Source organism: Cololabis saira, chromosome 13 (assembly GCF_033807715.1).
Source record: "Cololabis saira isolate AMF1-May2022 chromosome 13, fColSai1.1, whole genome shotgun sequence".
Taxonomy (NCBI): domain Eukaryota; kingdom Metazoa; phylum Chordata; class Actinopteri; order Beloniformes; family Belonidae; genus Cololabis; species Cololabis saira.
Window position 1 is genome coordinate 18806138 of NC_084599.1, and position 16861 is coordinate 18822998.

General features: G+C 40.9%; 1 pseudogene; it reads right to left on the reverse strand.

The window, feature by feature from the left end:
• Positions 1 to 13284: 13284 nt before the first annotated feature.
• Positions 13285 to 13355, reverse strand: LOC133458855 (U6 spliceosomal RNA; annotated as a pseudogene).
• Between the last annotated feature and the right edge of the window lie 3506 nt (positions 13356 to 16861).

Sequence of the window (16861 nt, forward strand, 5' to 3'; positions counted from 1 at the left end):
GACATGAGAGCAGTCGTAACAGCGCTGCCTCAATTCAATTCAACGTTATTATTGTGGCTGTAATTCTGGAAGCTTGAACATGTTGAAATTGCAGATTTTCTCTCCGAAACACGACATAATTGTGCAGCATACTGTAGTTCAGATTTTAGAATAGAATAGAATAGAATTAGAACAGAAATACGACAAGATGGCGCGTGGCAGCAATAGCATCACCCCAACTAAAGAAGAAGAACAGGACAATCACAGCCCTGCAGATGAAATGATGAATGTGAACAAGAAGACATTCATTGTCCGCCATCAAGGAAACAGAAGTGAGTTTTCAAGATCTGGGCCACAAGGGAAGAGGCCATGGACAAGACATGCCACCTCTGGGGAAACCTGGAGGGACAGGAGGGGGAGAACTCACCCTCCTCACAGAAACCAGGGCTCATTCCCCCCCAGGTATTCCTCTGGTCTGAGGGAGCAGCGTGGACCTCACTTCAGGAACAACTGTGAGCACAAGGGACAAACCAACGATCGTGTGGCCACTTTCACACAGAACAACCTGGTGACTGTGGCACAGAATAGATCCCATGTCCCCGAGGGGTCAAACCAGCACAAAGACTTCTCCCTGACACAGACTAGGAGGACGCAGCCCAGATATCCGGTCCAGACCGGATACAACAGATGGGACTATGGAGGTGCTGGTCAGCGTAGACGGCCACGTAAAAACTCCTACCAACCCACTTCTGGAGCAGAGAATCCTACTCCACGATCCCAAAGCAACGTTTGGTGTCTTTTTGGGCCATGGATACATGACCACTAGCCAAGGCAAGTTTATTTATATAGCACAATTCAACACAAGGTAATTCAAAGTGCTTTATATCAACATTAAAAGTGGCAAGACACAATTAAACAGTAAATAACAAATAAAATTAAATAAAATTATGAGAAAAGAAGGTAAAATAATAAAAAGCACAAGTTGCTGAAAACTAAGGGCAGTAGAGTACCGCAGGTACACATCTCATTCGCGGTTTTCAGAAAGTATTTAATTTAAGAGTATGCTTAAATACCTAATAAATGAAATAAAATGATAAGAAAAGAGGTAAAATATTAAAAAGCACAGGTTGTTAAAAGTAAGGGCAGTAGAGTACAGCAGGTAAGTATTTAATTAAGAGTATGCTTCAGTAAACAGTAATGTTTTTAGGCCTGATTTAAAGGAGCTGACAGTTGGAGCAGACCTCAGGTCTACAGGAAGTTTGTTCCACAGGTGAGGAGCAGAATAATTGAACGCTGCCTCACCTTGCTTGGTTCTGGTTCTTGTTCACAACAAACCAGATCCAGATGAACCTCAGGGGTCTGGGAGCTTTATAGGGAACTAACAGATCAACAATGTATTTTGGTCCAAGACCATTCAGTGCTTTGTAGACCAGCAGTAGTATTTTAAACTCTATCCTTTGACTCACTGGAAGCCAGTGTAGCGATTTCATGACCGGTGTAATATGGTCCAGTTTCCTGGTGTTTGTAAGGACTCTGACGGCAGCGTTCTGGATCAGCTGCAGCTGCCTGATTGATTTCTTGTTAAGGCCTGTAAAGATGCCATTGCAATAATCCAACCTACTGAAAATGAATGCATGAATAAGTTTTTCCATGTCTTGTTTAGACAGAATCCCCTTAATTCTAGCAATGTTTTTCAGGTGGTAATAGGCAGATTTAGTGATAAACTTTAGATGGCTGTTGAAATTAAGATCTGAGTCAATAATTACACCAAGATTTCTGGCTTGATTTGTAGCTGTCAATGACATGGAGCCAAGGTGAGCGCTGATCTGTTCCCTTTCATTTTTAGGGCCAAAAATGATCACCTCAATAAAAGAGTCAGGCGGAGGAAGGGGGGACAACTTCAACATCACAGATGGAGGTGCTGGTCAGCCTAGACGGCCACGTAAAAACTCCTACTATCCCACTTCTGGAGCAGAGAATCCCACTCCAAGGTCCCGAAGCAACGTTTGGTGTCGTTTGGGGCCACGGATACCTGAACAATAAAAGAGTCAGGCGGAGGAAGGGAGGACGACTTCATCCCCAACATCACAGATGTTAACCTGAAAAGAACATTTTGCTAAATAAAAAAAACAAATGTTATGTGAAGTCAGATATGAGCCATGTGTCAGATGATTATTACCTTCTATGGAGAGAAGAGTGAATTCAGGGTTGAAAACAGGACTTTTATGTTGTATTTTGACCAAAGCATTTCACAAACAATTCAGTTTGACCTCAAAAAGGTCCTATTGTGTTTCCTTTGACTTGTTCAATTATAATTATTACGCTTTAAACCCAAATTCGACTTCGTTCCAAGTGACAGCTGGGATATATCCTATTATCCTATCCTAATTAAAAGTCCATGGCCCGGTTTCACAGACAAGGCTTATATCAAGCCTGGAGTAAGCCTAAGTCAGACTAGTAAAGCTAGGTTATTTAAGTGGCTTGCATGAGCGTGGCTTACATTTGTCTTAGTTAGTCCCAGACTGTGGAGTCCTGGAGTAAGCTTAAATGAGAACACCTCATTAGCCTAAGTGGGAGCACAGTCTGTTAGCCTAATGGTGCTCATAAAAACCTGGAACGGAATTGAGGACAGTTTTGCAGGAGGGAATTTTGACACCAAACATGGTTGAAGCTAAAAGAACACGTTCAAAGAACTATACTATGTATGAAAAAAACTCTACTTAAACAAATTTTGGGAAATCATGCTGTTATTGAAAGTAAAGGGCATAGTGCTGCTGTTGAACATAAGAAGAACAATGCTTGGGCTGCCATTTGTAGTGAATTCAATGCAAATGAAAATGTAACCCCACTTTTGTATCTAACAGTGTTCTTTTCCCAGAGGAAATTATTCTAACCCTGGTGGAAGAGCAAGTGCACAGTGACTGTGCACCCTCCACATCTGGCATGGCATCCCAGAGAAAAGATGCTGCCAAAACCTTCCAGCAGAGACCAAAAAGGATGTCAATGCATGAAAAGTTAACCTTAGAAGTTCATGAGCAGAAAATGAAATATCTGAAAGAAGAGCATGACATGAAAATGAGAATTCTACAGGTCGAATTGGATATGAAATTAGAAGAGAGAGTTGTTCAAAGAAAGATGCATGAGATAGCTATGTAATGTAATGAAATACACTTGACAAGAGTGTCAGTATTGTAGTCACCACAACCTAAATTTTAGGACAGCCTTGGTTGAGTTTCTCATTTAATTTTTCAGCACACTATTGCACTGCAATGTGAAAGCAGCTCTGAGTGCAAGTCCTCGTTGGACTGGCATGGGCACATCTGAATCATTCTGGTCTTCCATTGGAGGGTCAGGACAATTATACTGCTTTAGGTAGTTGTGCAGCTTCAGGTAGTTGTGCAGAACAGTTGTAGCAATGATCACCTTGCAGCATCTTCTTGGCTCAAAATGAAGTGTATTGGATAAACACTGGAATTGATTTTTCCACACTCCAAACATACGCTTGATCATCCCTTTAGTGAGAATATGAGCTTTGTTATATCTTTGCTGCTCAGTTGTTGTGGGATGTGGCCAAGGTGTGAATAAATAGGAACTCTGCACATATGCACTGTCACCAATTAGTATTCCGCTATGTTGCCCTCTCTCAAACTGAGCACACAATGAAGAGTTGTGAAAAATCCTTGAGTCATATGTTGCTCCCTTCAAACGGGCAACAATGTTTGAAAATTCTAAATTGGGAGTGCATACAGCCTGAACATTGATGGAAAACTAGTTCTTACGGTTCCTGTACTCCTCAGCATCAGGAGTTGATGGACACTTGATTTCAACATGACATCCATCAATACAGCCAATCACTCCTGGGAAGTTCCCATATTCGTAAAATCGCGATTTATAGTTGGCTTGCTCAGCAGCATCAGGGAACTTAATGTACAGATTTCTCAGTTCACAAATGGCACTGCAGACATTGTGAACTATTCTACACACTGTTGCTTTGCTGACACCACACAAATCACCAGTTTCACGATGAAAGGTTCCAGATGCCAAGAATCTCAAAGTGATCAGAACTTGGAGAGAACTGGGTACAGGCCTTCCTCTTTCAGACATGGAGGAAAGTCTAGGCTCAAGCAAAGTAATTATCTCCAGTACATCTTCTTTGTACATACGAAAGCGGTCTCGGAAAGTTATTTCATCAAACTGATTCAATGGATTACTCCTATCCACAAGTAAAAACCAATTGTTTTCCCAAAATGGAGGGATAAAGGAGTCTGGGTTTTTAAAGACATCATAGGAAGAAGTGGGCTTCGTGAATTCCATGACTTAGATAGGTCTTACAACCTACCAGGTACTTTTTACTTTTATTTACAGTTACGTGCAGCAATGCGCGCTCAAGGTGTTCCGTGGGGCACTGAGTTGGAAAACCATCCTCTCCATGCTCTTTTTGACACTAAAGGCAAAAACAATGGTATTGTTTCTCATTTATATAAATTCATAACCAAGGCCTCATACAAACCTCTACTTCTTAATAGACTCTGGAAGACGGATATTAGTACTCCCTCAGATCTAGATTGGCAAACTATATGGTCAAATGTATCTTTGTCTTCCAGAAATCCTGATCATCAAATGATACACTACAAATTTATTCATAGATCTTACTTAACTCCTCGGAGACTACAACAAATGAAATTCAGAGATAATCCATACTGTGATTTTTGTCCAGACAATACCATTGCTACTTTCTATCATATGGTTTGGCAGTGTCCGGAGGTAAATAGTTTCTGGAATAATGTTTCGTGTATCATGTCTAACTTAACTGGAAAGGCCATTCCTCACTCACAAGCTTTGCTTTTACTTAATGACACCTCATCTCTAAAACTAACTATAAACAACAAGCGTTTATTGTTGGCTGGTGTTACAGCCGCTAAAAGAATGATAGCCTGTCGCTGGAAACCACCACATGCACTGTCAGTGAGGGAATGGCTTTTTGCTTACCGGGATATTGCACAGCTTGAGCTTTCTACAGCTCGCCTACATCATGCCAGATCACCAAATATCAATTGCTGGTCAAATCTATTAGAGAACATTTCTGAGAGGTTATGAATGTTTGTGGTCCAACTCGTCCATGGTTTACATGATCTTTGTCTGTTTGGTTTTATGTTTAGAATGGCTTATTTAGTGAATGGGAATGTCATGGGATTCCTGGATGGCAAGGGGAGGGGGTTGGGAGTGGTGTACGTGCTTTGTGTTTTGTTGCTGCTGTTGTTTTTGTTTTGTGTGTTCTGTTTTGTGCTTTTTTTTTTTTTTTTTTCTTTTTTTTTTTTTTTTTTTTTTTTTTTTTTTTTTTTTTTTTTTTTTTTTTTTGCTCTCTGCATTTGGATTCATTATTTGGGGGGGTATGGGGTGGGGGTGGAGTGGGTTGGTGGGAGTGGGAGGGTGTGGGAAGGAAGGGGGAAGAAGCATCTGAGCAGGTGGTGTTTTGTTGTATTTTTTTTTTTCTCTCCCTGGACTGTGGGGACGCTTCTCTATATATATAAATGAAAAATAAATAAAAAGTTGATCACAAAAAAAAAAAAAAAGTATTTGTCTGGCTAGCCTCTGTAGCGAATATTGGTCTTCATTTAGATATTCCAAATACTCCATGCTCCCAAAACATCTGTGCTCCCTTTCACAAACAGTACTAAGCTGAAGTTAAACCTGCCTCTTTGCAGGATTAATATAAACTTAAATTTAGTCCTAGAGTAGCTCTAATCCACCCTTTTGCAATTGGCTTTGTTTAATCCAGAACAGACTAAATCTATGACTATTTTAAGATATGTCTGTGCAAGTGACTTAAAGTTAAGCCAGCTCAAACAGCATTTTAGTCTGAGACTAGGCTTAAGCCTTGTCTGTGAAACCGGGCCCATATCTCCCCAAACTGATTACACTGATAAGCAGATTTATTTATTTTTTATTGCAGTTACTTACAAATCCATGAATTATAACATCTCAATGTTCCATTCTCAGTATCAATAATAAAAGGAAAACTATCCAGGTAATTTCTGACATGAATACAAATGACTGAAGATTGTTATATGAAGTTGAAGCCAGCACCAAATACCAAAGAAGACCAAAATGTGCCTCATTGGAGGCCTTGAGGCTGAGGGTCCCGTTAGGGCCCGCCGGAAAACAGGGTGTTCAGTCTGGAAAGCAGAGTGAATTGGACAACTTTAAATCACATAAGAATGAAGGAGAGAGAATGATGACTGCAATAAAACACAACTTACGATCATTTGCTGCCATTGTACAGTTTAGACTGGAAACGAGCAGACGACAGTGATGTCACAGTCAGGTATTGATCTGTGATCAGACAGTAATGGCAGGATGAGCAGGTTACAATCATGTGGTGTAATTAAGCTAATCTGACGTCACATACAGTTGTTACCGGCCAGCCCTGTCCCATTAAGGCGGTGTGTGTGTGTGTGTGTGTGTGTGTGTGTGTGTGTGTGTGTGTGTGTGTGTGTGTGTGTGTGTGTGTGTGTGTGTGTGTGTGTGTGTGTTGAATGGTGGAATTCACCAGGAATGCTGCTGACTAACAGAAACAGAAACAGACACAGACACGCAGAGTTCCAGAATCCTCTCCAAACTAAAAGCTGGAGTTTCTGCAGGGGGCAGTGCAGAGCTGTGGTCGGGCAGGTTACCATGACGACAGGAGGAATCGGCAGAGGGGGCAGGAGAGGGCGGTGAGTCGATCTGATGTTGTTGCTGTGAAGAACCCTGCTGAACATGTTCTCGTAACGCCTAAAGGCGACGTGACAACAGGTCCAAGCACCAACCATCTCACTTCCTGGAGGAGGCTCATGCAGAACTAGGATTCGTTGCAGTTTCTCATCTGACGGCTGGAGGCTGGCTCCAAAAGTGACTCAATCCCCTTTGACCCCCATGTTAAAATGTCCAACTTTAAAGGGGACCTATTATGAAAAACACGTTTTCTCTTGGTTTAACATATATAAAGTGGTCTCCCCTCAGCCTGCCAACTCAGAGAAGGAGGAAAGTAACCAAATTCTGCAGTGTCTGTACAGCCGCCCGGATGAGCCATCCAGTGTCAGAACATGAACATGACCCCGGAGCAATTATTACATAAACATAAACACTCGCAGGTAAAAACTCCCCTGGACATAAGACATGGACATATTTGAAAAAATTGCATAAAGTTACATTATTTATAATAACAGTGTTTAAATAAGGTCATATGTCAAGTTAATAAGTTCATATAACATTTTTTTAAAGTTAGAATCATAACCTACGACTATTTGGATTGTCGAACAATGTTATGATAATTGTGTGCGTGGGGGGGGCATTAAGTTTTATGTTAAGTTATGTTACGTTTTTATCAAGTTTTATGTTTTATGTAAAGCACTTTGCGTTGCATTTTTTTATTCTGAATGAAAAGCAAACAAATAAAGATTGATTTGATTTGCTGGTTGCACTCATGGTTGTACTGCACATGCGTGCGATGTAAACCAACCTTGCTCAGTATTGTCCAAGCAGGTGCTTTAGCATATCTTAATTGTGATTGGTTGTCCCAGAATGTGTGTCCAATCAGCAGGTGAGGGGGCGGGGCCACCGGAAACCCGATTTTTGGACGGACACACTTGGACGACGTCGCTGTTCGCGTCCTGTAAACCCTCAAACTGCGTGGATATAGTGGATATAACTGCTGGATATTGAGTTCGCTTATGAATAAAGGGCCGTATAAAGGTTTGAAGCCAATATTTTGTTGCTATACCATTTTATTTAATTACAAAACGTTTTATCATTACACGGTATCATAGCCGGTGTTCTGCCAATTTCTGCTACCTGCCGAGAAATGCGACTTTGTGGTTCTGCGCATGCGCACTCGATTTTCAATGTTTGCCACGCTAAATTGATAATATGGGATGTTGAGTATTTGATCCTTCAAAATACACTACCCATAACATGAATTGCATTACACTTTGTGAACATTATACGATTATATACAATTCTATCGCTTTATTTGATATTCTTTCAGTCATTGGCCTTTATTTAGCCAGGCAGGTAATTAAGAACATTCTTATTTACAATGACGGCCTGGCAAGAGACCACTTGGGGGGAAAGGAAGTGGTTTAGGGAGTAAAACACAGTAAAACTGTAGCTCTACAAAGGTAGAAAACCATTAGGTAGCATTTTTTTGGCAAAGGAGCAGAAATTGGCAGAACACCGGCCGACCCGATTGCCTTCACCTTTCCTGGCGTGGGGATTTTTTGTTCTGCCAATTTCTGCTCCTTTGCTAAAAAATGCTCCCTAATGGGTTTCTACCTTTTGTAGAGCTACAATTTTACTGTGTTTTACTCCCTAAACCACTTCCTTTTCCCCCAAGTGGTCCTAGTCGCTTGCCAGGCCGTCATTGTAAATAAGAATGTGTTTAATGACCTGCCTGGTTAAATAAATGCAGGTTTATTTAACCTGCCTGGATTATTCCTGCTGCTGTGCAGGTTTTCTGAGGTCATCGTCATTCTTCCTTCAACATTCCCCGTCACCAGTTGCAACCATTAATGCAGAAGTGACAGAACAGAGAAACTGTGAGTACAACAGTATTGCATGGGACATCAACACTCACAAGCACAGACTCAGACCTGCAGCGTTTATCCTGGACATTATTTTTTATTTTATTATATTTAGGAAGTGAAGTAGAGTATTGTGAGCCAGTTGACACATTCCCATTGGGAAGCTTCAATTTGTACATTCAGTTACTAAATCAGGGTTCCCATGTGTCCTGGAAAATGATCCTGGAAAGGATAAGGAACATGAGAAAAAATGTCAAATGTCCTGTAAACAGTTAAGTTGTCCTGGAAAATCATCCTCTCCCTGCCTTGTTAATGATTGTAAATGTGGAGGCATTAATCCAACAAGTTCACGTCTTGTAATTTATTGGACAATGGTCGAGTATAACTTTTGGACCATTGAAGACATTTAGAAAATGTCAAATATTTATGGAAGTGAGGAGGGCATGAAGTTAGTTGGTCAGAGAGAGGAGGACACAGAGAACGGGGCTGGACCGAGGTGGATTATTGGCTGTGGTGACTCCTGGAGGGAACAGCCAAAGGAAATAAAGGCCAGAAAGCAGATAAATAGAGGTTTGCCCCCATATGGGAGTCTTTATGGCATCCCCGGGACTTCTGAAGATTCACCAGCTTGTCACACGTTTATTTACAGTTTATGGTCACATACATTCAACGTTAGCTTCTCCTTTTTTACTTTTTAAAGCTGTTGTATTGACTGATGTCATCAAAAGAAACATGAACGCCATTATTCCTTTAAGAAGTGTTGTAAGTTGCAATCGACATCATGAAAACGACATGTGATGACGTCCACCTAATTATTGACTATTAAATTCACTGGCAACTAATGCATCGATGTTTGTCGACTATGTTCGTTATTCGTTGCAGCCCAGTCATAGCTCTTTATTTATTTTATCCTTAATTATTTTCTATTCAACTTCCTGATGATGAGATTTGCCTATATACTGAAGAAAAACGTTGTATTAGCTGCTGAAATAGTCTGCTGTTGCTGTCTCACACAATATTTGTAAAACAAAGGAGATGGTGATAGACTCCGGGAAGAGTGACAGGAGGGACTACGTTCTCGATTTATGTCGGGCTTCCTGAAGAAACTCAGATCAGCCTGGAATTTGCACCAGTACACTCTGCACCTTGTACAGATGCACCACTGAGAGTGTCTCGACTGGCGCCATCACTTCCTGGTACAGCGGTTGCTCTGCTGCTAACAGGAAGGGTAGTGAAGACAGCTGAGCACATCCCTGGCTGTAAGCTGCCTTTCTCTTCAGAGCTTCTTTGAGGTTTGCCTCAGGAAAACAGAGAGGATTCTCAGAGACTCGTCCCCCCGGTAGAAGCTGTCACGGCTTCCATGCATGAACCACCAGACTAAACGAACAGCCTTTCTGCAATCTGACTACTGAACAAGCAGACTTCACACACTACCCCAGTACAAATGCACTTAAAAAAAAGGGTAAAAACGGACTCTTTGCACAAAAGCTCATTTTATTTTTGCACGTTTTTATATCCATTGTACATTCTGCAAATTGGTCAATACATTCCTGCAACTTTGTAAATATTTTAGTTTACCTTTTTAAATGCCCTTTTTTATACAGATTTTAGTTAATTTTTTTCTAGCTGTCTATACTTTTAGCTTCTTGTTTTTATTTGCTTTGAGTGTTAATATTATTATTAAATGCATGCCTTGTCACCAGTTTTTAATTGCTCTGAACCTTGTGTTACTGCTGAGGATGACAATAAACTTCTTGAACATGTTTGTAAACTGCATCCAGAATAACTAACCTTTTCATTGTCTCTTCATTGTCAAAGCTGAAAAAAACATCCAAACTAGATCTTAGTGTACCCATTACATTTGATTTTACCTATTAACTGGATTATTCTCCCTTTCAGGTGCTGGGCTCCGCCGGCAGGCTGCAGGAGAGCGGTCAGACAGCGACACCAAGTGGCAGGCAAGTGACATTACACCAACAAAAAAAAAAAAAAAAACGACATTTTTTTCAGTTTAAGATAAAAGATAATCAAAAAGCATTAAGGTGTTAATTCACTGCATAAGCACTTCTGGTTAGATGCTAACTGCATTTGCCCTGTATTTTTGACATGTGCAATGACAATAAAATTGAATCTAAGTCTATACTTGAGTTGGTGGACGTTTCAAAAGGGAAAATGAGGAACGCTTCACGAATTTGCGTGTCATCCTTGCGCCCCCTGGACACCCTTCTTCTCTGTTCCATTTGTTCCATTTGTTCCATTTGTTCCATTTCTTGTTCCAATTTCCACCAGCCAATCACAATCAGAGCCCGAGTTTGTTCCAATTTTTCGACCAATCAGAGCCCGAATTTCTGGGTTCACTTTTTGTAGGGTTTCCCCGTCTCGGCATTCTCGTCTCGCATTCGGTAAGTAAGGACATATACAATATTTTCCAATAACTAGTTAAACCAAGTGGAACATGACCACAGTAACCGTGATGTTTTTCCAACTTTATATTGTAAAATGACCGAGTTTGGGCCGGTTAAATCGACGCAGAGTCTACGGCGTAGCCTAAAGGCTGATTTATGGTCCTGCGTTAAATCGACGCAGACCCTCTCGTCTCTCTCATACCTGCGCTGCGCACACACACACACACACACACACACACACACACACACACACACGCACACACACACACACACACACACACACACACACACACACACACACACACACACACACACACACACACACACACACACACACACACACCGCCTTAACGGGACAGGGCTGGTCGGTAACAACTGTATGTGACGTCAGATTTGTTTAATTTCACCACATGATTGTAACCTGCTCATCCTGCCATTACTGTCTGATCACTGATCAATACCTGACTGTGACATCACTGTCGTCTGCTCGTTTCATGTCTAAACTGTATAATGGCAGCAAGAATGATTGCAAGTTGTGTTTTATTGCAGTTATCATTCTCTCTCTCCTTCATTCTTATGTGATTTAAAGGCACCCAGGTCTGAGCCATCGGGTCCAGCCGCCCCTGACTCTCCCAGAGCCTCTGGAAACCTCTGGAAACCTCTGGAAACCGGTCTCCTGACTCTCCCAGAGCCTCTGGAAACCGGTCTCCTGCTCCGCAGCATCCTCAGATTCTGAGGTAACCACCACACTCACAGCTGACGTTAACAGACACAAACATTGTACAGTGTTGCAGAAGATCTACACCATTGAGGCAAGGCAAGTTTATTTGTATAGCACAATTCAACACAAGGTAATTCAAAGAGCTTTACATCAACATTAAAAGCGGCAAGACACAGTTAAACAGTAAATAATAAAATGAAATAACATGATAAGAAAAGAGGTAAAATAATAGAAAGCACAAGTAGTTAAAAAGTAAGGACAGTAGAGTACAGCAGGTTCATCTCATTCTCACAATGGCAAGAATTACGTTTCTATATGGTCAAAAGGTACAAAGACCAGGTGAAATATAGTATTACGAGAAGCAAACAGCATTCTTAATATCGTGTGATTTGTGGCCTCTTCCGGTTTTATTTGTTCACAACACTCTTTTTCTTGTTCATTTCCTCCTCGGGAGGAGGTCCAGCGTCCTGACGTCCAGCCGGGATTTCAGCATGTCCTGGTGGAGGCCGTTTGCAGCAGCTCTGCCGTCTCCATCCTGCCGCCACACGCGTGGGAGGATCACGAAGACCCACTGGTCCCTCATCCAGAGGGATCATGGAGACCCGCTGGTCCCTCATCCAGAGGGATCATGAAGACCTGCTGGTCCCTCATCCACGGAGACTACGTGGCCATCAGGGAGACGGTGCTGGCAGCCCGAGGCTGATGCTAAGACCGAGGACTCTGTGGTGAGAACTGCCGTTGGTGGTAGACTGGAAGGACAGGAAAAGACAAAGAAAGATGAGGTTTTGTATATAAATGTATAGTCTTTTATAATTTGTATATAATTTGTTTTTATTTTGTATATAAATGTATATATTTGTTTATCATGTGTGTATTATTTTTCTTTTTTTATGAATAAATGTGGCTTGTTTTTCTTTAAAACTTTGAATCCTTGTCTCATTCCTTGTTAAATTATACATAAATATAGTTTGATTATCCACTTGAAATGATTGTTAATTACATGACTGGAACAGATAAGATCCTATTGAAAAAAACCTCAGAGAAAACCTTTAATTGTTCTTGTTATAAATGACATAAATAACAAGAAGAACTGGAGTAAGCAGCCAAAACAGGATCTGGTTTATTTATATATACACTATTTATTTTTGCAGCTTTACTTTACAGATTCTTGGCAGGTACGTCGTCTGGTTGTTCTCCGGGCCCACGTATCTGAAAGAGAAACACATTTAATATTATAATATTATAAATTAATAATTATAAATACATTACTTTATTAATATAATAATATTAATACAAAAATTAATATGGTTTTAAATATAAACCATGTTATAGTTTTATCTATCTTTAGATAGATAAAACGTCACACTGTCCTGCATGTTTTAGTTATTTCCCTTCATAATAACACACCTTCAATCTAATCTAATTAATTGTTTCAATCTAATCTAATCTAATTAATTGTCATCTGTTGATGACAGAGTTGGGAACCGCTGATCTGTTTTATACACCGTTTGTTGTTGTGGTGAGTTTTTTCGTCCAGCAGATGGCGCCATTTCACCGAATCGGGCGCGTCTCCCCCGCGGCCCCCCGCCTCCCCCGACAGAGAAGAACGGGCAGGGTCCCTCGCGCAGGGGCCATGCTAATCTTCTCTGTATCGTTCCAATTTTAGTATATGTGCTACCGAAGTAACACAACAGAGAGTTGTCTGTGAGCCGTATTTACAGACCCCGGATGTCAGACCCGAGAGTCACATGGTCGGCTTACCAGAGGGCAAAAATGGGCTTTAATGGGAGAAAAACAGCTCAAAAACAAGAATTGCAACTTCATTTGCACAGAAAAATACATTTAACAACTCATCCATTTCCCAAAGTTACAACATCTGGTTCTGGTCCGTCACATTTAGCCTCAGTTTTACCCTCTAAAACATGCAGTGGGCTGACGGGAGAGAGGGCTGGCTCTCTTACGTCAGGCAGCCGTGAATGGGTGGCTGCAGAGACAAAGACGGGCTGACATGGCGTCCCTCCCCCAACAGTAAGACGAGGAATGCTGGTCTCAGTAAACCTATGAATAAAACCTGTTCAGGGACTGAGAACTCCAGTACAACATAAACCAGAAGGCTAATCTGGATTCCAACAGGACCTGGAGATACTCGTGTCCTGCTTGGATCACAAACCCGGCTGTTTGTTGCACTGCAGAACAGATCTGGATCTGGATTGAACATGAAGACGCTCTGGGGTTCTTTTGTTCTGTTTACAGCCTCTGTATTTAAATTAAGTGCATGTGAGTGATAGCGTTGCTGAAGAAATGTTTTTTGATTATCTTTTATCTTAAACTGAAAAAAAAGTAGTTTTTTTTGTTGATGTAATGTCACTTGCCTGCCACTTGGTATCGCTGTCTGACCGCTCTCCTGCAGCCTGCCGGCGGAGCCCAGCGCCTGAAAGGGAGAATAATCCAGTTAATAGGTAAAATCAAACGTAATGGGTACACTAAGATCTAGTTTGGATGTTTTTTTAAAAACATGTTCAAGAAGTTTATTGTCATCCTCAGCAGTAACACAAGGTTCGTGCAAACGTGCAAAAATAAAATGAGCTTTTGTGCAAAGAGTCAGTTTTTACCCTTTTTTTTAAGTGCATTTGTACGGGGGTAGTGTGTGAAGTCTGCTTGTTCAGTAGTCAGATTACAGAAAGGCTGTTCGTTTAGTCTGGTGGTTCATGCATGGAAGCTGTGACAGCTTCTACCGGGGGGACGAGTCTCTGAGAATCCCCTCTGTTTTCCTGAGGCAAACCTCAAAGAAGCTCTGAAGAGAAAGGCAGCTTACAGCCAGGGATGTGCTCAGCTGTCTTCACTACCCTTCCTGTTAGCAGCAGAGTAACCGCTGTACCAGGAAGTGATGGCGCCAGTCGAGACACTCTCAATGGTGCATCTGTACAAGGTGCAGAGTGTACTGGTGCAAAATCCAGGCTGATCTGAGTTTCTTCAGGAATCCCGACATAAATCGAGAGCGTATTAAAGTAAGGTTCTGCTGAAAAGGACTGTATTTATGTACAGGACTGTCTCAGAAAATTAGAATATTGTGATAAAGTTCTTTATTTTCTGTAATGCAATTTAAAAAAAAAAACAAAATTGTCACACATTCTGGATTCATTACAAATCAACTGAAATATATCAAGCCTTTTATTATTTTAATATTGCTGATTATGGCTTACAGTTTAAGATTAAGATTCCCATAATATTCTAATTTTTTGAGACAGGATATTTGAGTTTTCTTAAGCTGTAAGCCATGATCAGCAATATTAAAATAATAAAAGGCTTGCAATATTTCAATGACACTGACCTTATCTTTTAAGAAAAGCTACTATTTTCTCATGTCCTATGAAGTTTTGCACATCTCTCTGAGCTCATAACATCTTTTAGGGACCTGAGGGATGCTGTGGTCAGACCAATATTGGCAGCCCCTGTAACAAAAAACAAACAGAAAAACAAATGAATTATACCAATGCCATTTAAAACATTTTTTTCCACTGATATGAATTTGCCACCTGTATACTACAATAGAAAGCTACTGTACTTAGTGTCAGACACATCTAATTCATCACCACTGGTAGTATGGTAAAGGCATTTTATTTTTAAGGAGAGGATAGAACAGCAGCGAGAGAAAACCGAGTAGAAGAGGAAATAGCCAAAGAAGTAATTGAGGAAGTAGATGAAGTACAAGAGGTGGTAGTTGAGGTAAGGTGGTTGTAATAAATAAGTCAATTTGCAATTAAAAACAGATAGTTACAAATAATACATTTTATATCACTAGATTAAAGATACTGATCTGTATGGTGGATTTCAATGAACATGTCTTAAAAATAGGGACAGCTTGAGGAAGAACACAAACTGGAAAGGGAGAAAAGACTGCAGCTTGAACAGCAACTCAAGAGAGAGCGTGAGGGAAAAAGAAAGATTAATGCAAAGCTTTATAGAGAAAAGGCCAGCAAGAGGAGACTGAAAAATGGACTGCAAGCTCAAGTGACAGACCTGAAGGCAAAGTAGGCATTCCTTCCATTCCATACAATAGAGCTGAGGTGTAACTACTTTGTGTGTATATAGGGTTTTTTTTGGTCTTAAGTTCCCTCCCTTCTTCAAAAATAAAATCTTTCTTTATTCTCTCAAGGCTTAAAGCTGAAAAGGCAAAAGAAAAACTCTCTGATGCCCTGAAAGTTCTTCCTCCAGGGACTGCAGAGTTTTTACACCATCAAGTCAAAACATCAAGTCAAAGCAAGAAAATTCCCAACTTCAATCAATGTGCAGATTTTCCATCACAGCGCAAACGCTTACAGGACATTGAGGAGGCATTTTATTCTTCCATCCCCATCAACACTTCAATGGTTCATAAATACTAATATGGGCCATTTCCATGTAAGAGTAGTTACAGAATCTTATGGATCATGACATAGTTATAGATCTAGAGTGATGTGTCAGCAGTTCATAATATAGTTAAATAACAGATTGTAATATCAGACTTTCTGCACTATTACCATGTTTCTGTTCTGCTATTACAAATCTATGACAATGTGTCCACACTGCAATGATCTTCTTTCACACATTTTTAATATGTCAATCCATCCCACTAACAGGCTACTGCTCCTGTTTTACAGCCAGGTTTCCTTGATCCAATTCTGAACCAGATGGCACAGTTTGCCAAAACAATGAAGGCATCTGAGCTTGCCATTTCATTAGTTTTTGATGAGATGGCGATACAAAAACATCTGGATTACAATCGGGCATTGGACAGGATAGATGGACTCACACATGAAGGCGAGGTGGCTAACCAAGCCATGGTACTGATGGCTCGAGGAGTGGCCTCAAAGTGGAAGCAAGTGAGTTGATGTTCATTAGTTTCATAGAGCTACTGAACACTACAGATACAGGATACAGTTTAGTTCAGAGTGGGTCAGACGTGTGTTGTAGATGTCTTGGAGGGATGGAAGGGGGGCACCCACGATTTTTTCAGCTGCTCTCACTGTTCGCTGCAAGGTCTTAGGTAGAGTTCAGTGCAGCTGCCAAACCACACAGTGAGGCAGCTGGTCAGGATGCTTTCAAGTGTGCCGCGATAAAAAGAGAGCATGATGGGGGCTGGGGTTTTGACGCTCAGTTTGCGGAGGAAGTAGAGGCGTTGTTGGGCTTTTTCATATAGTGAAGTGGTGTTGGTG